At 46.4% G+C, this 22672-nt stretch overlaps 1 protein-coding gene and 2 non-coding genes across 4 annotated transcripts in view; 2 read left to right on the forward strand and 1 right to left on the reverse strand.

Moving 5' to 3' along the window:
- The first annotated feature begins 3862 nt into the window (after positions 1–3862).
- On the forward strand, positions 3863–3945 carry TRNAL-CAG. The gene has a single exon. It is a non-coding gene; the product is annotated as a tRNA-Leu (tRNA).
- A 505-nt stretch (positions 3946–4450) lies between these two features.
- TRNAL-CAG lies at positions 4451–4533 on the reverse strand. The gene has a single exon. It is a non-coding gene; the product is annotated as a tRNA-Leu (tRNA).
- Positions 4534–4789: 256 nt separating this feature from the next.
- CCL22 (C-C motif chemokine ligand 22) overlaps positions 4790–22672 on the forward strand; it is a 43159-nt gene continuing 25276 nt past the window's right edge. The window contains exons 1-2 of one of the 2 annotated variants that reach the window (XR_004301813.1): positions 4790–5068; positions 11209–11365. The gene's annotated coding sequence lies outside the window, so the exon portion shown is untranslated. The remainder of the gene's footprint in view (positions 5069–11208; positions 11366–22672) is intronic. The other variant, XR_004301814.1, reaches the window with a different exon arrangement.

The raw sequence follows: 22672 nt of genomic DNA on the forward strand, positions 1-22672 counted from the left end.
AGATCAATCACTGTGATGCAGCCAGGAGCCAAGGAAAGCCCGTAACCTTTAAGAATGCTTCCATTCTTAAGGAAGAGGCAAGGAATGGATTCTCCCTGCAGCCTCCAGAAGCAACCTGCCCTGCTGACACTTTGATTTAGACTCTTAAGACTCATTTTGGACTCCAGAACTGTAATAGAATAAATTTTTTAAAATAAAAAGAGAATAAATTTGTGGTTTTTTAAGCCACTAAGTTTGTGATAATTTGTTACAGCAGCAAGAGGAAACTGATACAGTAGTCCTTTGTGAAAAGCTCCTTCATATAACATAAAGCTCTTGAAATTCATCTATGCTGTTGAGCATAGGTTAAGTAGATTGTTTATTTTTAATGCTGAATGTATTCCATTGTATTGATATACCACAATATCTTTATCCATTCACTAGTTGATGGACATTTGGGTACTTTCCAGTTTGGGTGGCTATGAAGATCCCATGGTCCTGGGATCAAGCCCTGCATCCGCCTCCCTGCTCAGCAGGGGAGCCTCCTTCTCCCTCTCCCTCTGCCTGCGCTCCCCCTGCTTGTGCTCTCTCTCTCTCTCTCTGTCAAATAAATAAATAAAATCCTTTAAAAATTAAAAAAAAAATAAAACCACTATGAACATTTGCATGGAGGTTTTTTGGTGTGAACATATGTTTTAATTTCTCTTGCATAAATACCTAGGAGTAGAATCATTGGAGTCTATGGTATGTGTATCATCCACTTTATAAGACATGGCAAAACTGTTTTCCAAAGTGGCTATACCATTTTTCCAAAGTGGCTGCTCATCATTGGTTTTACAGATGAGTAAACAAGCTGGAGAAAGGGCAGAAACTTGCCCAGGGTCACCAATTGAATTACAGATATCAGCAGAACTAGAATCAATGTCTACAGCTTCTCATCCCCAGCAGGGATCCTGAGAGGCAGGCCTGACTGCATGTCTCCCTCCCATTTCTGGCCCGGCTGCTTCCGCCCCTTCTTACCTTCTCCAGAGGGAGCTGGAGACCAGAGCATCTTTCAGTCCATTGCAGTCCCCACCCCAGAAGGTATGGACTAGTGGTGGGAGAGGCTTGGGGAATAGGCATCACTGAAAGAACCCCCCTTTAGGGATCTGAGGGCAGTGCACCTCCCCCTAGGAATGACCTCTGTGCAGAATGTGAGGTAATTTTTGATGGTCCAGGGGCAGTCATCAAATACTTCAAATGCTTCATTACAAGCATTTTGTTTTTAACTTCACTTTCAATCTTTTTTTTTTTTTAATTTGATTTATTTATTTGACAGAGAGAGACGGTGAGAGAAGGAACACAAGCAGGAGGAGACGGAGAGGGAGAAGCAGGCTTCCCGCCGAGCAGGGAGCCCAATGCGGGGCTTGATGCGGGGCTCGATCCCAGGACCGCAAGATCACGACCTGAGCCGAAGGCAGACGCTTAAGGACTGAGCCACCCAGGCGCCCCTTCACTGTCAATCTAATTACGCCAACGAGAAAGGCTCCTTCGGTGCTGATATGTCTTTAACATCTAATTCTGTTCATCTCTTTTTAGTGAGCAAAGATTCTGGCTAGAATTTAATGGCAGGGGTTTGTTCCCATTATGCTTATTTTTTCTGTGACCTTCTATTTACCGGTAATGATGCAGGTGTCCTATTATAGCCATATTATAACATTCTTCTCAAAATACATTTATTACAGTTTTAAAAATGAGGCTATTCCAAGGAAACACTTAGTTTTTAAAAAGTGCACACAACCCTTGCATATATGGTCAAATGGCTTCACCAAGGGTGTCAAAACCATTCACTAGGAAAAGGGCAGCCTTTCAACATACAGTGCTGGGAAAATGGGATGTCCACATGCAAAAAAATGAAGCTGGACCTACCTTACAACATATGTGAAAATTAACTCCAAGCCTGGCTGGCTCAGTCAGAGGACCATGTGACCCCATCTTGGGGTCATGAGTTCAAGCCCCACATTGGGTGTAGAAATTACTTAAAGTAAATAATTTTTTTTTAAAAAGCAACAACACAAAGACCTAAACATTAAGCTTAAAACTATAAAATTCTTAAAAGAAAACGTAAGGGAAAAAATCTTCATGACTTTGCATTTGGCAATGATTTCTAGGGTATGACGCCAAAGACACAGGCAACAAAAGTAAAAATAAGTAAATTGGACAATATCAAAATTAAATTTTCTGTGCATCAAAGGACACAATATGTGAAATGGCGACCTATGGATTGGGGGAAAATATTCGCCAATCATATATCTGACTCGAGGGGTTAATTTATGGTATATGCAAAGAACCCCCTACAACTCAATCACAAAAACAAAGTGAAAAAAAACGGGCAAAAGATTTGACTAGACATTTCTCCAAATACGATATACACATGGCCAACAAGCACATGAAAAGATGCTCAACACCACTATTCATTAAGGAAATGCAAATCAAAACCACAATGAGATATCTTCTCACATTCAGCCAGAAGCCCACAAATACAGGGACTCTCCAATCCCCTCACTGGCTTTTCCACCAAGAGGCTATCCAAGCCTTGTCTTCAATGCCTCCAGTGACGGGGATATCACTATGCAGGCACCCTGTTTCCTTTCCAACAAGCTTTTCTTTCTTCCTTCCTTCCTTCCTTCCTTCCTCCCTCCCTCCCTCCCTCCCTCCCTCCCTCCCTTCCTTCCCTTTCTCTCTCCCTCTCTCTTCCTTCCTTCCTTCCTTTCTCTCTCCCTCTCTCTCTTTCTTTCTTTCCTTCTTCCTTCCTTCCTTTTCTTTTTTCCTTCCTTCCTTCCTTTCTCTCTCCCTCTCTCTCTCTCTTCCTTTCCTTCCTTCCTTTCTCTCTCCCTCTTTCTTTCCTTCTTTCTTCCTTCCTTTCTTTCCTTCCTTCTTTTCAAGATTTTATGTATTTATTTGACAGAGAGAGCGCACAAGGGGGGGGGGGAGCAGGCAGAGGCAGAGGGAGAGGGAGAAGCCGGCTCCCCGCTGAGCAAGGAGGCCCCCATCCGGACTCAATCCCAGGACCCCGGGATCATGACCCCAGCAGAAGGCAGAGTCTTAACCAACTGAGCCACCCAGACGCCCCCAAGCTCTTTTCTCTATGGAAAACTTCCTCTGTAACTACCCACCCATTGCATGCCCACCTCAAACCCCAGTTCCTGGAGCAAGAAGGACAGACGGACACAATCCCAAACCCTTGTACACATCAGGCTTTCGTAGACAGATAAATGGTCTCTTCTCCAAATTTAACAGCCTCCAACTTTTCCCCTGTTCAGTGTATCAAAAAGGTATAAAAGCCAACTTTGTCTGGATGAGGCTCCAGTTAAACAGGTGTGGAATGGGATCCCGTTTCCCACGGCTTCCAGTCCTGAGGAGCTCATGGCAAAGGCCATCACAGAGCCCTCCCTTCCAAAAAGAATCGTGTAACCCCCCCTCCCCACTACCCTCAGGGGCCCAGCAATAGTCCCGACCTTTGCCACGGATAATAGCAGTCGTTAAAAATAATAGCACATCTTCAGGTTCCGAACCTTGGCGAGTGGCTAGAATTTAACAATATAGTTTCGTTTCCATTGTGTTTATTTTTAAGGTTATTTTCGATCGATGGCAAGGGAAACTGGTTTTTCGTTTCTGCTCAGGCTACAGAGTTTCCACTTAACACATTCGTAGAAAAAAGACCGAATCAGTTGAAGGTTAACAGTAAGTCTCGGCAACACGGGTGGTTTTTACCTGCGGACGACAAAGATCGCCCGTCCAGACCCAGAGCTGCCAGCTTACCTCACTGCTGCTTGGCTAGTTTTCGAGTCGCGTGGCACGGAAATAGCAACTACACGGAGTCCTTCAGCCACTCTACCAGGAAGTCAGGATGGCCGAGCGGTCTAAGGCGCTGCGTTCAGGTCGCAGTCTCCCCTGGAGGCGTGGGTTCGAATCCCACTTCTGACAACCCTCACCTTTTGCCCTTTTCCTCCCGCAAACTTGGAGGAGACCGTGTACGTTTGACTACCCTAAAAAGGGATCTGCGGTACAGATTGGGGCTTTCTTTTTATAGTCCAAAGTCAAATTAATGTCATTAGGAAGAAAATGCCTGTTAAGAAGGAAATACTTATACTGTAAAGAGATTAAATGGAGATCTGGGGGGGAGGGGGGATGGGTTAGCCTGGCGATGGGTATAAAGGAGGGCACGTATTGCATGGAGCACTGGGGGTTATACGCAAACAATGAATCATGGAACACTACATCAAAAACTAATGATGTAATGTATGGTGACTAACATAACATAATTAAAAAAAAGAGAAAGATTAAATGGAAGCTATCCGAACGTGTAAAGTATCACCTAGTTGATCTACAGCTGTTGGTGAAAAACAAAAGGTGGCAAATGGAAGCTATCCGAACGTGTAAAGTATCACCTAGTTGATCTACAGCTGTTGGTGAAAAACAAAAGGTGGCTTGTCAGGAGTGGGATTCGAACCCACGCCTCCAGGGGAGACTGCGACCTGAACGCAGCGCCTTAGACCGCTCGGCCATCCTGACTGCTCGTTTGCTGCTTTGCAAGCAAACCTCTTCGGAATAGCTCTAGTGTGCGCATGCGTAGCGAACACCACGCGGGGTGGGGGGGGAGGGAGGGGGCGGGGGGAGGGAAAGGGAGGGGTTGGGGGACGGGGGGGAGTGGGGGGCGGGGGAGGGAGTGGGGCGGGCTTTGTTTCGCGCCGGGTGTTGGGAAGAACTAGAAAGGCGCGCTGGCTCGAAGGGGCGGGGCGAAATGGGACGAGGAAGGGCGGAGCGAGGCGCCGAGGTGGCGGCAGAGGGCGCGCGCAGCGTGCTGGAGACTGGAGAGCTCTCACTTTGACCCGCAGGCATTCGTGGCTCGGCCGAGCACTCCTGCATGCGTGCATTCATTCACGATTCAAGTCGGCGTTGAGACTTGGCGTATCTGCCAGCACCCTGGCATTTCTGCACACACTTCCTGTGCATTTCCTGCACGAAGCAGTCAAGCTCGCCTTCCCGCACTGGCGTAGAGATCTCCGTTTGCTGGCGCCCGTACCAGGTGAAATGCGGCTATCGCAAGGTCTGATCGCACGCGTCTCGCGTTCTCCTTCCGAACATTTGTCGAAACTGCAACTTCACATTTATATGTGTGTTACAGCCATTCAGATTCGGGGTTCCACCGCGTGCTGCAGCGGCACAGCGGGATACGCGCTCTGTTCCTGACCGTGTCCCTAGAGCCCAAACCGGGTTTGACACACAGTAGGCGCGCAGGGAATGTGTGTGGATTAATCCTTCCCTCGCCTCCCCCTTTCCTGCATTCTGTCATGTGGTGATTCACGTTTCCTCCCCAGCCACCGCCCCTCACCCCCGCGCGCCGCCTCGGTGGGAAGAAGATCCGCACCTCCGCAGCACCTTCCGCCCCCTCCCTCCCTAACCCCAGACTTACTCACGCTCCCGGCTCCGACCAGGGACCAGAAGACTTACGGGCCACGAGGGCGCCTTTCTCCAGGGGATTTCCGGGAGGGAAAAGGGCACTTCCACCCTCCCAGGATGTCATACGCCCCAGTTCGCAGGCTCCCCCGAGGCCCTGAAGACGCAGCTCCTAAAGAAGGGCAGGCAAGAAGGGGGGGGGTGAGGGACAGGAGACAGAGGTTCTGGCGAGGCTGGGCCCCTGACTGGCTGTGCAACGTGGGTCTGAAAGGTGACTGAGCGTGACTTCTGTGAGCCGACCCTCCACCCTCGAGTCCAGGCGACAGACTCAGAGACTGTGAATAGTGGAGTCACATTTGCCCCTCAGTGCCCTCCGACTCACCCAAGATGGTATCACAGAGCAGCCTCAGCCAGAGAACATTCCCTACCAACCCAGGCTCAGGTCCTGATTATTTAACGGGTGATGAACCTCCCCATCCCCTTTCCTTCCCACAAGTGCCCCCTCCTCACTGGCTGTCAGAATTTATTTCTTTGGGTTCAGCAAGAACCTCTTTTGTATCTTTTCCTGAAATACAAATTGCCCTGGACACTGGAAGGGGCATCCACAAACATTTAGGGAGCACTCGCTATGTGCCAGACGCTTCTCGATGCTGTCACAAAACAGAATTTCTGCCCTCAAGATACGTTCAAGCATGGGGTGAAGGGGGAGAGAGAAGAAATAGGTGAATGGCAAAATGGCAAAGAAGGTCAGGTGTTGATAAGTGCAGGACAGAGGATGTGTCAGGAAACCTGTAAGGTAACCAGGTATCCTGTAAGGTAACCAGCAATCCTGTCTGGGGCACCAGTTTCGGCCATCTGATTTGATAGGGCTTTTCATTACTTCTACATACAAATGAATCTCGTTCATAGAGATGCAAGTGAATTTTGTTGGGGTGAATTGCAATTAATGATTGTCTCCTGGATACTGACCATTTTTCCCATCTACTTATAAATTCATTCATCATTCCTGATTGCCAATATACATGTGTCTTTAAAGATTTATTTATTAGAGAGGGAGTGAGGAGAAGGGGCAGAGGGAGAGGGAGATAATCCCAAGCAGACGCCCCTCCAGCTCAGAGCCCTAGGCAGGGCTCGATCCCAGGATCCTAAGATCATGACCTGAGCTGAAATCAAGAGTTGGAGGCTCAACCGACTGAGCCACCCAGGCACCCCATACATGTATCTTTGAATTCTCCCTAGAACCAGTTGTAACATCTTACTGGTTTCCTCAGAATTAATGAATTCCATGAAATCTTTGACTTGTGTTCGTTTTATATTTCTATGAGAATCATGATTTTACCTTTAAAAAAATCTCCTTTAACCATGATCAGAAATGACTAGGAGCTCTCATAGGAAGGGTGGTAAGGGAGGGCCTCCCTGAGAAGGTGACACTGAGTTCGACAGGGAGAAACAAGCAAAATCAAAGCTGGTGGCATTCTACGTGGAAGGCATAGCCAATGCAAATATCCTGAGGCAGGGAGGAGTGTGATCTGTTGGAGGGGCAGCAAGCCAGTGGGGCAGGGGTATGGATGGAGGAGACTGAAGTCCGTATCACACAGGACTGGGATGCCAGGGAGGGGAATTTGGATTTTCTTCTGTGTGTGGTGGTGTCACTGGAGTGCTTTAAGCAGGGGAATGATCCTAACTGGATCCTTTGAAAATGATTCCTTTGGCTGCTGTGTGAATGGTGGATGTGAGAAGCCAAGAGAAAAATCAGAGCCCAGGGAGAAGGCCATGAGAGATGAGGTGGCTAGACCAGGGAAGTGAAGACTGCAAAAGGTGGCTGAATTCAAGATTCAAGATGTGTTTCGGTGGTAAAAAGAACTAGCCTTGCTGGCTGGCTGATGTGGATGTTGGGGTGCAGATGTGGAGAGACGGGACACAGAGATGGGACACAAAGTCACTAAGGCCATAGAGCGGCCAGATTACTAGGTACTCACAACTTCTCTTTAAGGCAAGTCATCAGATAGGGGCTGCTAGCTCCCCACTCCTGCCCCATTGCAGGAAGCTAAGGCTCAGACAGTCTGAATGACTTGCCAGGGTCCTCTGGAACCTCCAGAAGCCTCTGGAACCCCCCTCCCTCATGCCTTATACTACCAACCTTTCTGAGTGCGTATCATTTTAGAGATGAGAAAACGGGCAGGCAATTGCTGGAGCCCAAGCCAGCCCCTTTCTGTCTGCTGCCCTCCCGGCCTGGCTGGGAGAAAGCGCTCGCTGGTTGGGTGGTCAGTGCTGGGGCCCCACTCAGCCCTATCTTCTGAGTTTGGGTGGATGGTCAGCTGTCCTCCCTCCACACTTTTCAGGTTCCAGACTCCTGGCCTGGAGGAAGGCTTTTAGGATCCCATTCCTAAAAGCAGGTAGCTCAGGCCTCCAAAGTGGGAAATGGGACCAAAAATGGGAAAGGAGAGATCCTGTTTATCTCATTTTCCCCCTTATCAGCAGCCTAGACATCAACAGTGGACCATAGAGGGACAGGCCTCACCCAGTCCCCACTGTGGGCCTTTGTCCAGCTTGAAAGAGGAAAGTCCCCTGAGCTCAGCCTGGGAAGTCCACCAGCACTTGGGGATGCCCCAGCCAGGCTCCTCTCGTGCTCGGCCCCAATTAGTCTGGATGGAGTCAGCGGCCAATTGGCAAGCTGGTGCTCAGCCAGCCGAGGGGCCCGAAAGGGGGATCCTAGCATTCCTGTGACCTTGGAACACATCACCACCTCTGCCTGGGGAAAGAGTGGCAGGAAGCTGAGTTTTATGAGTGCCTTTTTTACACCCATTCACTTGATGTTCGTAATGGTACCACAACATAGGTTTTCACTGCACCTATTTCACAGAGAAGGAAAATGAGGCTCAGAGAGGCCAAGTAACTTACCCAGATTCGCCCAGCTGATAAGTAGAGCCTGATTTTTCTGGCTCAATACCCCTTCTTGAGTACTACTGGGGGCCTAGAACTGTGATAGGTGCTTTCTTTACATTGTCTTCTTTAACAACAACAATAGCAAAACCCAATGAAGGTTGCCAAATGGCCAGCGAGACTTTGTGATGTTATCTTTACTCCTGTTTTTATTCTTGGAGGAGACTTAAAAGAAAGGGTAGGCTTTTCCCAGCAAGCCAGGCCAAGCAGCATGACCAAGTGTTTGTGTTCAGGCTCTGGTTTCCTTGGCAAAGCTGGGGGTTACAGAAATCATCAGGCGCCAGCAACAAAGCCCTGCCAAAGCCCTGGTTTGGGCATCCCGGCCTCCTGAGTGGGGAGCCCAGGGGTGAAGTGGATGAAGCAGGCGTGGATCTCTGATGGGACAGGATGGGAACGTCTCAGTCCACCCAGGTCCAGCCTTGGCATAGTCAGAGGTAGATGGCCCAGTTTCCCGATTTTGAGTGGATCATGTGGACAGTGGTGACCAGAAGGGACCAAAGGCCAGGAGCTCACTTCCAAGTTCTCTGGACCACTTATCATGCCCCCAAAGCCTCAGGTCACCCTAGAAAGAGAACCCCAGGAATGGAGCGGACCCTGTAGCTCACCACTCTGATAAGCAAGGGGCACAGAACCTATTTTAACTTGAGGCAGCTTGGCTAAGTGTGTTAGCCTGTGGATTCTGGAACCACTCTGCCATTTGCTAGCTCTGTGACCATAGGTGAGTTACTTAGCTTCTCTGTTCCTCAGTTCCTCAGTTCCCCTACCTGTAAAATGGATTTAGGAATAGTATCTGCCTCAAAAGGTTGTTGTAAAGATGAAAGAGTTAATGCATGCCGAGCTGGTAGAGTGCCTGCAGAGAATTATGTGTTAGCCTAGAAAAAATAAAGCCCTGTGCTGCTTCTGGCCCCTGGTGGATATTGTGGGGCAAGTCTTCAGCTGCCAAACTGACTTTTCAGAGAGTGTTGTAGGGCTATCCCCACGACCACAGCAGACCCCGACCAACTGCCGCATTAGAGCTAGCCTTGCTCACCTCTCTAACCTCGCCTCCCACCTCCAGCCCCCTACCCCCATCTTGCTGTTTCTTCAGTGCACAAAGCATGTTCCCTCCTGGGGCCCTGGCACTGGTATTCCCTCTGTGGAGCCATTTCCCGCCCCCCACCCCCCAGCTTATGCAGGACTGCTTCCTTTTATCACTCCTGCTCCGTGTCAGCTTCCATGTCTTGGCCGCAGCACGCTGGCGAAGGTGGCCCCTCGCCTTACCTCCCGTTTGCTCTCTATCTGGCCTCCTTCTTGCAGATTCGAAGCCTCTGGGCTCATTGGCTGGCTTCTTCGCTGATCATGCTTCTCTCCTGCTAGGCTCTGTGCTCTGTAAAGGCCGGAGCCTTGGCCATTTTGTTCACCAGTTACTCCCAGCAGGTAGCTCAGCACCTGTGACACAGCAGGAGCTTGATGAAGAAGTACTGCATGAGTGGATGAATAGACGGACGGATGGACGGATGGACGGACGGACGAGTAAATTCCCTGGGCTCTTCAAGCCAGTTTTCTGTCCCTCAATGGTGGAGCTCAGGAAGCCTCCCCAGGTGAGGCCCCCATGACCCCTTGCGTTCCCCTCTTCATCTCTGACCCGCATGTCCAGCCCGTTGCATGGACACATCAGCTCCTCGTGCCCATCTGGTGCTCAGGCACCTCCAGGTCCCCTCACTGGCCCCATCTGCTCTGCCTCTTCCAGCTAAAAGGCTTTTGTATTCTGCTTTGGGTCCCTCCAGCCCAGGGCTTTCTCTCAGGCAGGCTGAGTGCTTAGAGCAAGGGGGGAGGGGAGATGCAGTGACTGAGGTTTAGACCCCTGACTAGTCTCCTGGCACACTCCCTACGCCCACATCCATGTACCAGAGTAAGCTACTGCCCTATTAGCTGGTTAGCAGGGCTGCCCTGGGTGCCCCCCCACCACTTTGACCCCTCCTTACTCCTGACTCCCCGCAGTCCACCAACCCAACAGCCTGCTGTTGTCTGTTCTTGTTGGCAGGTGCCATACTTGTCATTAAATATTTTGAACATATCCACAGGACTAGATTATGGCTTTCCTGTTCTACCTGGCACTCCACTGGGAGCCCTCTTTGGATTCAATCCAACCCCAACTCTGGCTGCCTCCCTTTCCTATCACTTGTCCCTCCTCCTCTCCACTCCAGTCTTCTGGTACCAACCTGGATCTAGCTGTGCCTGAAGCCATCCGCGCCTGGTCTTTTCAGTTTCAGGAGCCAATGCCCCTTTTCACTTAAGACAATCTAATGTAAACTTACGCCACATGTAATCCAAAGATGAATACAGCCTAGATCTCTTCTGGCCAACATGGAAATCACAAGGTGGCTTTGAGCATTTGAAATGTGGCTGCAGTGAATTGAGATGGGTCATAAATGAAATATACAAACTGGATTTCAAACAAAGTAGGACAATAGGCGGAAACTATTTGATTATTAATTTATAATATTGATGATATGTCAAAGAGATCATATTTTGGCTATGTTGCGTTAAATAAAAAATGTTATTAGAATTGATTTCGGGTGCCTGGGTGGCTCAGTTGGTTAAGCGACTGCCTTCGGCTCAGGTCATGATCCTGCAGTCCCAGGATTGAGTCCCGCGTCGGGCTCCCTGCTCAGCAGGGAGTCTGCTTCTCCCTCTGACCCTCTCCCCTCTCATGCTCTCTCTCTCTATCTCATTCTCTCTCTCAAATAAATAAATAAAATCTTAAAAAAAAAGAATTGATTTCAACTGTTTCTATTTACTTTTTCAGTGTTGCTCCTAGGAAAATTTAATTATGTATGTGACTTGTGTTATCTTTCTATTGGACAGTGCTGGACTCCTGGCTAATCAGCAAAACATCGGGAAGCAAGAGATCAGAGCCTATCAAATGAAACTAGGCAGCACCCCGGGAAAAACTCCAATGATGCCAAAGAAGGCAAAGAAGGACAGGTCTGGTCTGCAGGGATTGAGAGGAAGGGCATCCCAGGTAAGGGGCACCGTGTGAGCAAAGGCCTTGGAGTGGGACTCAAACAAGATGGGTCTGAGGAGAACCGAAGGTGGCATAGAGACTCGAGGGTTAAGATGGGCCACTGATTCCTCCAGGGAAGCTGGGGCGGTGGGTCTTGGGGAGGGTGCAATACAAAGAGACAAATATTCCACTTGCCCACCATACATTTTCTGTGTGCATTATGAGGACCCAGGGCTGGTGCATTTCCCCAGCTGTGCAGAGTCGGTTGGCCCCTGAAATGCTGGAACCCAGGATTTTAGGCTATGTCCCATGACCAAGCCCATCAAAATGGGGCTTCCAGGGCAGGAAAGAGGAGCCCTGATTCTGGGCAGGGACAGGAACCAGCAGCTACAGGCCTTTCCCACCAGTGCGGAGCCAGTCAGAGCTTCCACATTTCCTCCAGAAATTCTTTCATCTTCAAATAGCTGTGGGTTTTCCTCTGAACTTTTGTTATGCCTACCAATTTCTGTTTTATCTGGGAAACAGAAACACTGTTTTTTTCTGTTTCCTGCAGTGCCTTTTTATGCCCACTGGGATCCAGATTCTAGAAGAAATACTCATGTCCTAGGGACCTCAAGAGAGGATAAGGATATGCCAGCAGGGGCCTGGGCAGGTGACAGGTAGACTCTTGGAGTCCCAGGAGTCATCACTGAGTCATACAAAATCAGGGTGCCCTGTGCCCCAGCCAGAATCTCCCTGGGGGAGCTGTGCTCCGCAAATTCACTGCTTTTGCAATGCAAAAGAAAAAAAGCCATGAAAATGACTTTTCACTGTAAAAAAAAAAAGCATTACTGACACCTCTCGTGTTCTCCAAAGGTTTCAGCAGATATATAGGGCGAGTGTCTTGGTTTACCAAGCTCCCCGTAACAATGAGGCAGGGTCTGATGCAGTAGTTTTCTAGGTCACACGGTCTGAAAAAGATTCAGCATTGTTGCCTTCACTTGGCCCTCAGCTCTCCACTGGACACCCCCTCCCCAGGGAAGCTGAGCCCAGCCGGGCAGGTCCCCCGTCTGCGCTAGAAGTGCACCAGAACCCCAGCATGGTGTGTGGTTATATGCAAGTGTGTGTGTGTGCCTGAACCTCAGGCCACATGTGCCCCCACCAGACCCCACACTCCCTGTGGGCAGGGCCTGCCTGGGCTCTTCATCCCCCACTGATCCCCAACCTGGCGCCTTGTAATGTATATATATATATTTATTTATTTTAAAGATTTTATTTATTTATTTGAGAGCGAGATAGTGAGAGAGAGCCTGAGCAGGGAGGAGAGGGGGAAGCAGGCTCCCCGCTGAGCAAGGAGCCCGATGTGGGACTCTGATTCCAGGACTCTGGGATTATGACCCGAGCCGAAGGCAGACGCTTAACCAACTGAGCCACCCAGGTGCCCCTGGAAATATTAATTGAGCAAATGAATGGATAAATCCTACATTCAGAGTCTTTCCTGCCAGATATTTACCACACCTCCACAAAGGACCTCAGTCCCTGTGTTCTAAGCCCCAAGATGACATTTTAGAGGAAGCGATTCTTTCCTAACATCTGGCGGTGGGAGAGAAAAGTTTCCTTTCTCTACCTAGTCCCCCAATTGAGTGCCCACTCCGCACCAGTCCTAGGGGCCCCAAATAGGTGTGGGGGCAGGAGTGTGTGTTTCCATGAAGTCTCTCCCATGTCCCTGCTATGTTAAGGAGCTACGTTTATAGGGAGCCTCAAATTAGACCGAATGTGCAGGTTTCTATCCTCTGAGAACTATTGGGGGCAACTGAGGCAAGGGATTCAGAAACATTCTGTGAAGCCAGCAGCTGGGAGAAGGCAAAGGTCACCGGGGTTGGGCTTCTACCTCTGGGCTCGGATTTATATCTTTCAGCCCTTCAAGATATCTGTGCCCATAAACCTCAGGAGGCAGGAGCCATGAGCCGTGCGGTTCTTCACCAAAACTCCATGAGGCACCAGGGTGAGAACAGAAGCCATAGAATCTTGGCCAGAAGGGGAAGGGCATGGGGGTACGGGTGCCCAGCTCGGGCTGCGGGCAGGTGGCGTCCACTGACACGAGAGCAGGCTTAGGAAACAGGTGGAATTCGATTGGGCAGAAGAAGGCAGGATTTCTGCAGACAGCTTGACAAGACGGGGATGTGGCCACTCTAGGGTGGGCTCTGATGATGGGGGTGGGCCAGCATCTGTGTCTATGGGTGCGTAGAAGTGTATGTCTCTGGGAGTGAGAGCGTGTGTGTGAGTGTGTTTATGCACATCGCACACGTGTGATTAAGCGTGTGTGAGTGTGCGTGCTGGTTTAGAGATGGATGTGTGTCCATGGGGGTGAGGGTGCCCTGCTGGGCCAGTGCGGGTATGGGGGGCATTTTTGTGTGTCTGGCTTAGGGGCTGTGTGTGTGTTGTATGTGGGTGTGAGGATTTGCCTGTCTGTGTGGGACAAGGGATGGGGCAAAGAAGCACTCTAAACTTGGAATGGAGCCATTCAGGGCTTACACCTCTGATAGATTCGTGGGAATTTGTAGACTTGAGGGCAGGAGAGTCAAGTTCAAATCCCAACTTTGCCACTTTTCAGCTGTGTGGCCTCGACAGTTTCTTCTTTTTAAATTTCGATTTCCTCATCTATAGGATGTGATCATTACCCTTACTGCCTCCCGGGGCAAGAAACCGGGTACCTCAGTTCACTCTGGGGAGAGAGGATGAGAAAGGAGTTCCCATTCTCTGTGCTCTTGGAATTTCTAACCATGAGCGTGTATTCCTTTTATCATAAAAAAGATGTTGGAAAAAAGCCTTTGTGCTCTGGAAACCCTCCCCACCTTTCTCAATCTGACTGGGGAGATGCTTGTGGTTCTGAGGATAGATGACCAAGGTGGCCACAGCCAGGGCATGAAGTTTTTTGCCAGGGGACAGGCCCTGAGGGTGGGCAGGCTCTGGGTGGCCTCCCTTTCCCCAGGAACCAGCTGGGGATGTCACTGTCTAAGTTATGGAAGACAGGGACGCTGCTTCCAGGGAGGCCCTCTGGCTTGCATCCCAAGGAGAATTGAGCCCCAGTCACCCGCTGGAACAGGTCCTACAGAGACACAGGGCTTAAATGAAATGGAAACTGTTACATGCTTATTGTCTTTTTCTTCCTTTCATTATTGTTTTTGTTTTAGTCCCCCCCACCCCCACACCAATGAATCACAAAAAGCTATTATCAGAGATTCCGATGGGCAGGGAGGGAGCTTTCACTTTCCTTTTTGTGCCTTTCTTAATGAGGATTGAATTTTCCAACCATATATGTTTTTCTTTCTGTCTCTGACTCCTCTTCCTGCAAACATCAGGAAGTCTCTGGCCAGAGATCCCTGCCCTTTGAGGGTTTTCTTCTTTGAATCCCAGTGTGTTAAAAGGAAATTAAAACCTTAGTCACTGTTATAGCATTTTAAAAATACCAAAATGCTAGGGGAGCCTGGGTGGCCCAGTTGTTGGGCGTCTGCCTTTGGCTCAGGTCATGATCCCAGGGTCCTGGGACCGAGCCCCACATCGAGCCCCACATTGGGCTCCCTGCTCCGCGGGAAGCCTGCTTCTCCCTCTCCCTCTCCCACTCCCCGTGCTTGTGTTCCCTCTCTCACTGTCTCTCTCTCTGAAATAAATGGATAAAATCTTTAAAAAAAAAAAACAACAAAAACCAAAATGCTGAATTTCAATACTTTACAAATTTTTTACATTATATATATTTTTAAAATTTTAGCAGGCACTACACTTACATAATGTAAGAATTTGAAAAACTCCCAACATCCTTTCCTGATTAAAAAGAAAAAAACAAAAACAACTCAACAAACTAAGAATAGAAGGGAACTTCCTCAACTTGATAAAGGGCATCTATGAAAAACCCACAGTGAACACCATACTTAATGGCGAAAGATTGGGTGCATTCCCCCTCTGATCAGGAACGAGACAAGAATTTCTGCTCTGCTCTCCTTTATTCAACATTTAATTGGAGGTGATAGCCAGGAAATTAAGCAACAAAGAGAAATAAAAGGCATCCAGATTGGAAAGGAAAAAGTACATTATCCCTACTTGTAGATGATATGATTTTATACACAGAAAATTTTCAGGGAACTAAACAAACAAACAAACAAAAAACCCAAACAAACAAACAACCCTTACTAGAAACCCTACTAGAAGCAAAAGTAGTACTGTAAGATGGTGGTGTAGAAGGTCAGTTTATAACAATCAACTATATTTCTATATACCACTCATGAACAATCCAATAATAAAATGAGGAAAACAATTCCATTCAGAATAGTATCAAAAAGAATAAGATACTTTGGAATAAATTTAATAAACGCAGTGTAAGAAGATTTGCACAGTGACAATTATAAGTCGTTGCCAAGAGAAATTAAAGAGATCTAAATAAATAGACATTCCATGTCTCTGGATTGGAAGACTCATTTTCTTTTTTTTCTCCCTTCTTTTTTTTGTGGGGGGAGGGGCAGAGGGAGAGAGAGAATCTTAAGCAGCAGCCTCCACGCCCAGCATGGAGCCCAACTCGGGGCTCCATCTCACAACCCTGAGACCATTACCTGAGCCAAAAGCAAGAGTCAGAAGCTTACCCTCCTGAGCTACCCAAGTGCCCCTGGGAGACTCATTTTCTTTTCTTTTTTTAATTTATTTGACAGAGAGAGATAGCCAGAGAGGGAACACAAGCAGGGGGAGCAGGAGAGGGAGAAGCAGGCTTCCCGCTGAGCAGGGAGCCCGATGGGGGCTCGATCCCAGGACCCTGGGATCATGACCTGAGCCGAAGGCAGACGCTTAACGACTGAGCCACCCAGGCACTCATTTTCAATAGGGAGACTCATTTTCAATAGGGAGTTTCTTTTCTACTTGACTTATAATCTAACTCAATCCTTATCAAAATTATTTTTTTTTTGCAGAAATTGAATAGCTGTTTCTAAAATGTATATTAAAAGGCAAAGGGCATAAATTAGTGAAAAGAATCTTGAAAAAAAATACAGTTAGAGAGCCTAACTTCCTAATTTCAAAACTTACTATAAATCAACAGTAATAAAGAAGAGTGTGGGACTGAGTAAGAACAGACACATAGATCAGTGGAACAGAAGTGAGAGCCTGGAAATAAACATGTACATTTATGGTCAATTGATTTTCAACAAAGGAGTAATTCAGTGGAAAAAAAATAGTCTTTTCAACAAATGTGTTGGGACAACTGGATACACACATGCAAAAGAATGATGGTGGACCCCCCATGTCACACCAGCCACTAATTTTAACCCCAAATGGATCAGAGGCCAAAATGTAGAGTTAAAACTGTAGATCTTTTAGGAGAAAATCTCTGTGACCTTGGGTTAGGTAAAGGTTTCTTAGATATGACAGCAAAAGAACAATCCATAAAATTAAAAAATTAAAAAATTAGATTTCATCAAAATTTAAAACCTTATGAGTCACCATCAAGAAAATCTAATCACTAGAAGTAAATATTCATAAATTATGCATGTGTTTAAAGACATATAGAACGCTTTGTAGAACACTTACTGCTCAGAAAGAAGACAAATAATCCAATTCAAAAATAGGCAAAATAGGGGTGCCTGGCTGGCTCATTTGGTGGAGTATGCAGCTCTTCATTTTGGAGTTGTGGGTTTAAGCCCCATGCTGAGTGTAGAGATTACTTAAAAGTAAACTCTTTTAAAAAATAGGCAAAATTGGGGCGCCTGGGATCGAGCCCTGCATCGGGCTCCCTGCTTAGCGGGAAGCATGCTTCTCCCTCTCCCACTCCCCCTGCTTGTGTTCCCTCTCTCGCTGTGTCTCTCTCTGTCAAATAAATAAATAAAATCTTTTTAAAAAATTAAAAAAAAAATAGGCAAAATAACTGAATAGATTTTCCCCTAAGAAGCTATATGAACATCAGTAAGCATATGATAAGATGTTCAACATCTTTAGTCGTTAGCGAAATGTAAACCACGATGAAATACCAATTCATACCACAAGAATTACTACAATAAAAAAAGACAGATAATAACAAATGTGAACAAGGATGAACCCTCATAAAGTGATGGTGGAAATGCAAAATGGTACCTCCTATTTGGAAAAGTTTGGCAAGTTTCTTAAGAAGTCAAACATAAATTTTCTATATAACCCTAGGAATATTTACCAAAGAGAAATAAAAACATGGGTCTACACAAAGACTTAAATATAAACGTTTAGAGCAGCATTATTCATGATAGCCAAAAAGTGGAAACAACCCAAATGTCCATGGATGGATGAATGAATAAACAAAATGTAGTATACACATACAACGGAATGCTGTAATTCAGCTACAAAAAGGCATGAAGTACTGATGCATGCTAAAACATGGATGAACCTCAAAAACACTATGCTAAGTGAAAGTAGGCAAAAACAAAGGGCCACATAATGGATGATTCCATGTCTATGAGTTTTCCAAAAAGGACAAAGCTGTAGAGACAGTAATTAGTTTAGTAGTTGTCTGGGGTTGGGGAAAGAGAAAGGGAAGTGATGGCAAACGAGCATGAGGGCTCTTTCAAGGCGTAAGGGAATGTTCTAAAATGTCATTGTGGTCATGGTTGCACAACTCTACATTTACTAAAAATCATTGCATTGTACACTTAAAAAAACAAAACAACAACAATAAAAGAATATACAATTTATTTATCCATTCTACTGCTGATAAACATTTGGGTAGTTTCTAGTTTGGAGCAATTATAAATTCTGCTAATGTGGACGTTCTTGGTATATGTCACTTGGTAGACATATGTACACATTTCCCAGAGGTGTATATCTAACAGTAGAATTCTGGATCACAGGGTATGCGTACATTCACCTTTAGTAAATACTGCCAAGGAATTTTCCCGAGTTTTCTCCAACTTACCTCTCCATCAGCAGTGTGTGAAGTTTCTCGTTGCTCTACATCCTTGCTGACACTAGGATTGTCTGTCATTTTCTTGTCAGTCATTTTGATGGGTGTGTAGTGGGTACCTCATTCTGGTTTTAATCTACATATCCCTGATGACTAATAAAATTGAACATCATTTCAAATTTTCTTTGTTTTTTTGGCCATTTGGAAATCCTCCTTGGGAAATTCTGGTTCAAGCATTACTGCCCCTTTTTTCCCCTTAAGTAGTCTGTCATTTTCTTATTGATTTTCATAGGAGTTCTTTATATATTCTAGATAAGAGCTTTTTTATCCCACTGTTTGACTTTTCACTTTTTTAACAGTGTTTTCTGGTGAACACAAATTTTTAGTTTTAGTGTAGTCTAACTAATCAGGTTTTTTCCCTTTATGGTTAGTACTTTTTTTTTTTTAAGATTTTATTTATTGGGGCGCCTATGTGGCTCAGTTTGTGAAGCGATTGCCTTCAGCTCAGGTCATGATCCTGGAGTCCCAGGATCGAGTCCCGCATCAGGCTCCCTGCTCAGTGGGGAGTCTGCTTCTCCCTCTGACCCTCCCCCTCTCATGCTTTTTCTCTCATTCTCTCTCTCAAATAAATAAAATTTAAGATTTTATTTATTTATTTGAGATAGAGCAAGAGTGAGAGAGAGAGAGAGAGCGAGCACAAGCAGGGGGAGCAGCAGAGGGGGAGGGAGAAGCAGACTCCCCGCTGAGCAGGGAGCCCCATGTGGGGCTCGATCCCAGGACCCTGGCATCATGACCTGAGCTGAAGGCAGATGCCTAACCGACTGAGCCACTCAGGTGCCCCTATGGTTAGTGCTTTTTAATATCCCCAATTAAGAGGTTGTGTCCTACTTCAAGACCATGGAGATATTTCCTGTTTTCTTCTAAAATATTTATTGTTTTTCTTCTCATATTTAGATCAACAATCAATCTGAAATTCATTTTATGTATGGTTTGAGGCAGGGGATCAATATTTTTTTTTCCATTTGGATAATTGATTGATACTTTTTTTTTTAAGCACAACAGTTTTATAGTAAGCCTTGAATCTGATGGGTAAGTCCTCCAGCTTAGGTTTCTTCCTCAAATTGTTTTGGTAATTTTAGATCTTCTGCCTCTCCATATAAATTTTAGAGTCTTCATGTAATAAAAATCATCTTGTGATTTTTGACTGGAATTACATTAAATCTATAGACTAATGTGAAGAAGTCAGAAGTAGACTTCTTTACAATTTTGAATCTTCCAGTCCATGTTCATGGTATATTCCTCTATTCATTTAGCTTTCCTTTAATTTTATTTTCAAAAACATTCAGCAGGGGGTGACTGGGTGGGTCAGTCTGTTGGGCATTTGACTCTTGATTTCGGATTGGGTCATGATCTCAGGATAGTGAGATTGAGCCCTGCGTTGGGTTCCACTCTGAGCGAGGAGACTGCTAGAAATTCTCTCTCTCCCTCTGCTCCCCGAATCAATTAATCAATCTTAAAAAATAAAAAACATTTGGCGGTTTTCAGCATTGAGGTCTTGTATAACTTTGATTAGATTTATTTCTAGGTTTTTAATTATCTATGGTATTGTATAACATTTTAAAATATCAGTTACAATTTTTTAGTTTTCATTTTTAAATTCAAATATCTATTTTTTAAAAAGATTATTTATTTATTTATTTGAGAGAGAGAGAGCATGAGTGGGGAGGTGGACAGAGGGAGAGGGATAAGCAGACTCCCCACTGAACAGGGATCTGGACTCAGGGCTCCAACCCATGCAGAGGCTTAACTGACCGAGCCACCTAGGTGCCCTTCAAGTATCTATTTGTATGTTACTTGTTTATAGAAATATAATTAACTGTTGAATATTTACCTTGAATGCAGCAACCATGCTAAATTCACTTATTGATTTCAGTAGCTCATCTGTAGATATTTTTGGGAAGTCCTCTGTACCCAGTCATGTCATATGAATACTGAGAACTTTATTTTTTCCTTTGTAATTCTTATGTCTTTTATTTCTTTTTCTTAACTTACTGCACTGGCTACCACCTCTACTACAATGTTAAAGAGAAGTGGTGTGAGTAGTCCAAATTGCTTCTCTAATATACTACCCTATTTATAGGAAAAGAGGAGACTGTGGCCAATATATGCACATACATGCTTAGAAACTTAATCTTTCTGGAGAGATACACTAAAAACTGGGAACCTATTGCTAAGGCTTCAGCTGGTGGGACTAAGGTTTAAATGTAGAGCCAATGGTAGCCACCCCAGATCTGCCAGGGGCCAATGTAATGGGCTGGTTGGAGAACTCAGTCCTACAGGCATGCTCTGGAGTGGAAGGATAACCTATCCCATCAGACTTTGAGACCCATAGAGCAGAATCACAGCCACGTTGGATGCAGGAAAAGGGGCTTTCACCATTGTTTTTTAGAGAAAAGACTCTTCATTCTATGTTTCCTGGGCATTTCATGGTCTCGCTTTGCTATTGCTTCCTCTTGGGACTTTCATCCAGCATCTCAAAAACTCTCAAATCTGTAAATCACCATAAAAATGGTTGTTGAAGAGACTGGCAAGAGCAGTTACTTCTGGGAAGGGTAACTGAGGGGCAGGGGACAGGGAGAGAGGTTTGTTTCTCAGTTATACCACACACACGTGTTTCAGACTGAATGTGTCCCGCCAAAATTCATTATGCTGAAATCTAATCTCTAGTGTGAGGTTGGAGGTGGGGCCCCTGGGAAGTAATTAAGTCCTGAGGGAACAGCCTTCATGAATGGGATTAATGCCCTTATAAGAAGAAGCCACAGAGCTGGTGTACTCCCTCTTTCCACCATGTGAAGATAGAACGAGAAGTTGGTAGTCTACAACCCAGAAGAGGGCCCTCACCAGAGGGTGACCCTGCTGGCAGCCACTCTGGAAAATAGTATGGAGGTTCCTCAAAAAGTTGAAAATAGAGCTACCCTATGACCCAGCAATTGCACTACTGGGTATTTACCCCAAAGATACAAATGTAGTGATCCGAAGGGGCACGTGCACCCCAATGTTTATAGCAGCAATGTCCACAATAGCCAAACTATGGAAGGAGCCTAGATGTTCATCAACAGATGAATGGATAAAGATGTGGTATATATATATACAATGGACTATTATGCAGCCATCAGAAAAATGAAATCTTGCCATTTGCAATGATGTGGATGGAACTAGAGGGTATTACGCTAAGTAAAATAAGTCAATTAGAGAAAGACAAGTATCATATGATCTCACTGATATGTGGAATTTGAGAAACAAGGCAGAGGATCATAGGGGAAGGGAGGGAAAAATGAAACAAGATGAAACCAGAGAGGGAGACAAAGCATAAGAGACTCTTAATCTCAGGAAACAAACTGAGGGTTGCTGGAGTGGAGGGGGGTGGGAGGGATGGGGTGGCTGGGTGATGGACATTGAGGAGGGTATGTGCTACGGTGAGCGCTGTGTATTGTGTAAGACTGATGAGTCACAGACCTGTACCTCTGAAACAAAGAATACATTATATGTTAATTTAAAAAAAGAAAAAAAGAAGGTGACCCTGCTGGCACCCACCTTCTCAGACTTCCAGCCTCCAGAGCTGTGAGAAATGCATTTCTATTGTTGATAAGCCACCCAGTTCATGGTATTTTATTACAGCAGCCCTCACTGACTAACATGTCAAAAATAAATGTAGTATTTATTTATTTTACAATAAGTAAATCAATTAGATATTAAATCATCAGTCTGTTGAAAAGAGAATTGTAGGGAAAGCACCCCTCTTGAAGGGTGTGTTGGGGTGTTAGCCTCTCTCCCCAAACCCCACTGTGCTTCTGACATGAAGAGAGTGGCACGGAAGCTTCCTCCTGAGAGGAAGCCGTGAGTAGGGCCCATGTGCCGTGAGGGATGTGAGGAGGTGGGAGCCATGGCTAACCTAGGGAGACTGCAGCAGCCGCAGAGAAAGATCCAGACCCAGGGAGAAGCTAAGTCACCAAGATGGCAGAGCACCTGGCGCAGGAAGCAGGAGGTCCCGTTCCTGAGGGCAGGAGACCCGCCCCCCAGCGGGATCCTTAGAGACAGTCCCATCCATCTCCTTAAGTACCGTTTCCTGTGTGTCCTTATGACATGTCCTCATCCCAGAAGTCATGAGCACATCCTGTTCCTCAAAGCCGCTGGCTCAGATGGGGTTCTTCCACTGACACTTGAGTCAGCTGGGGAAGGCGGCGACGTCTTCTGGCTCCGTAGCCCCAGGCTGGTCAAGGTGGGCTGGCGACTGGAGACCCCCTGCCTTCCTCAGACCAGGGGAGGGGACTGAGCTGTTCAAGGGAGCCCCAGTGCCTCTCTGCCCTTGCCCACTCTTCCCCATCCCAGTGGTTTGTGGGAAGTCCATATCCCTGCCTGGGAGGTACAGGCAAATT

This window comes from Phoca vitulina, unplaced genomic scaffold, assembly GCF_004348235.1.
Source record: "Phoca vitulina isolate PV1807 unplaced genomic scaffold, GSC_HSeal_1.0 scaffold30, whole genome shotgun sequence".
Lineage (NCBI taxonomy): Eukaryota > Metazoa > Chordata > Mammalia > Carnivora > Phocidae > Phoca > Phoca vitulina.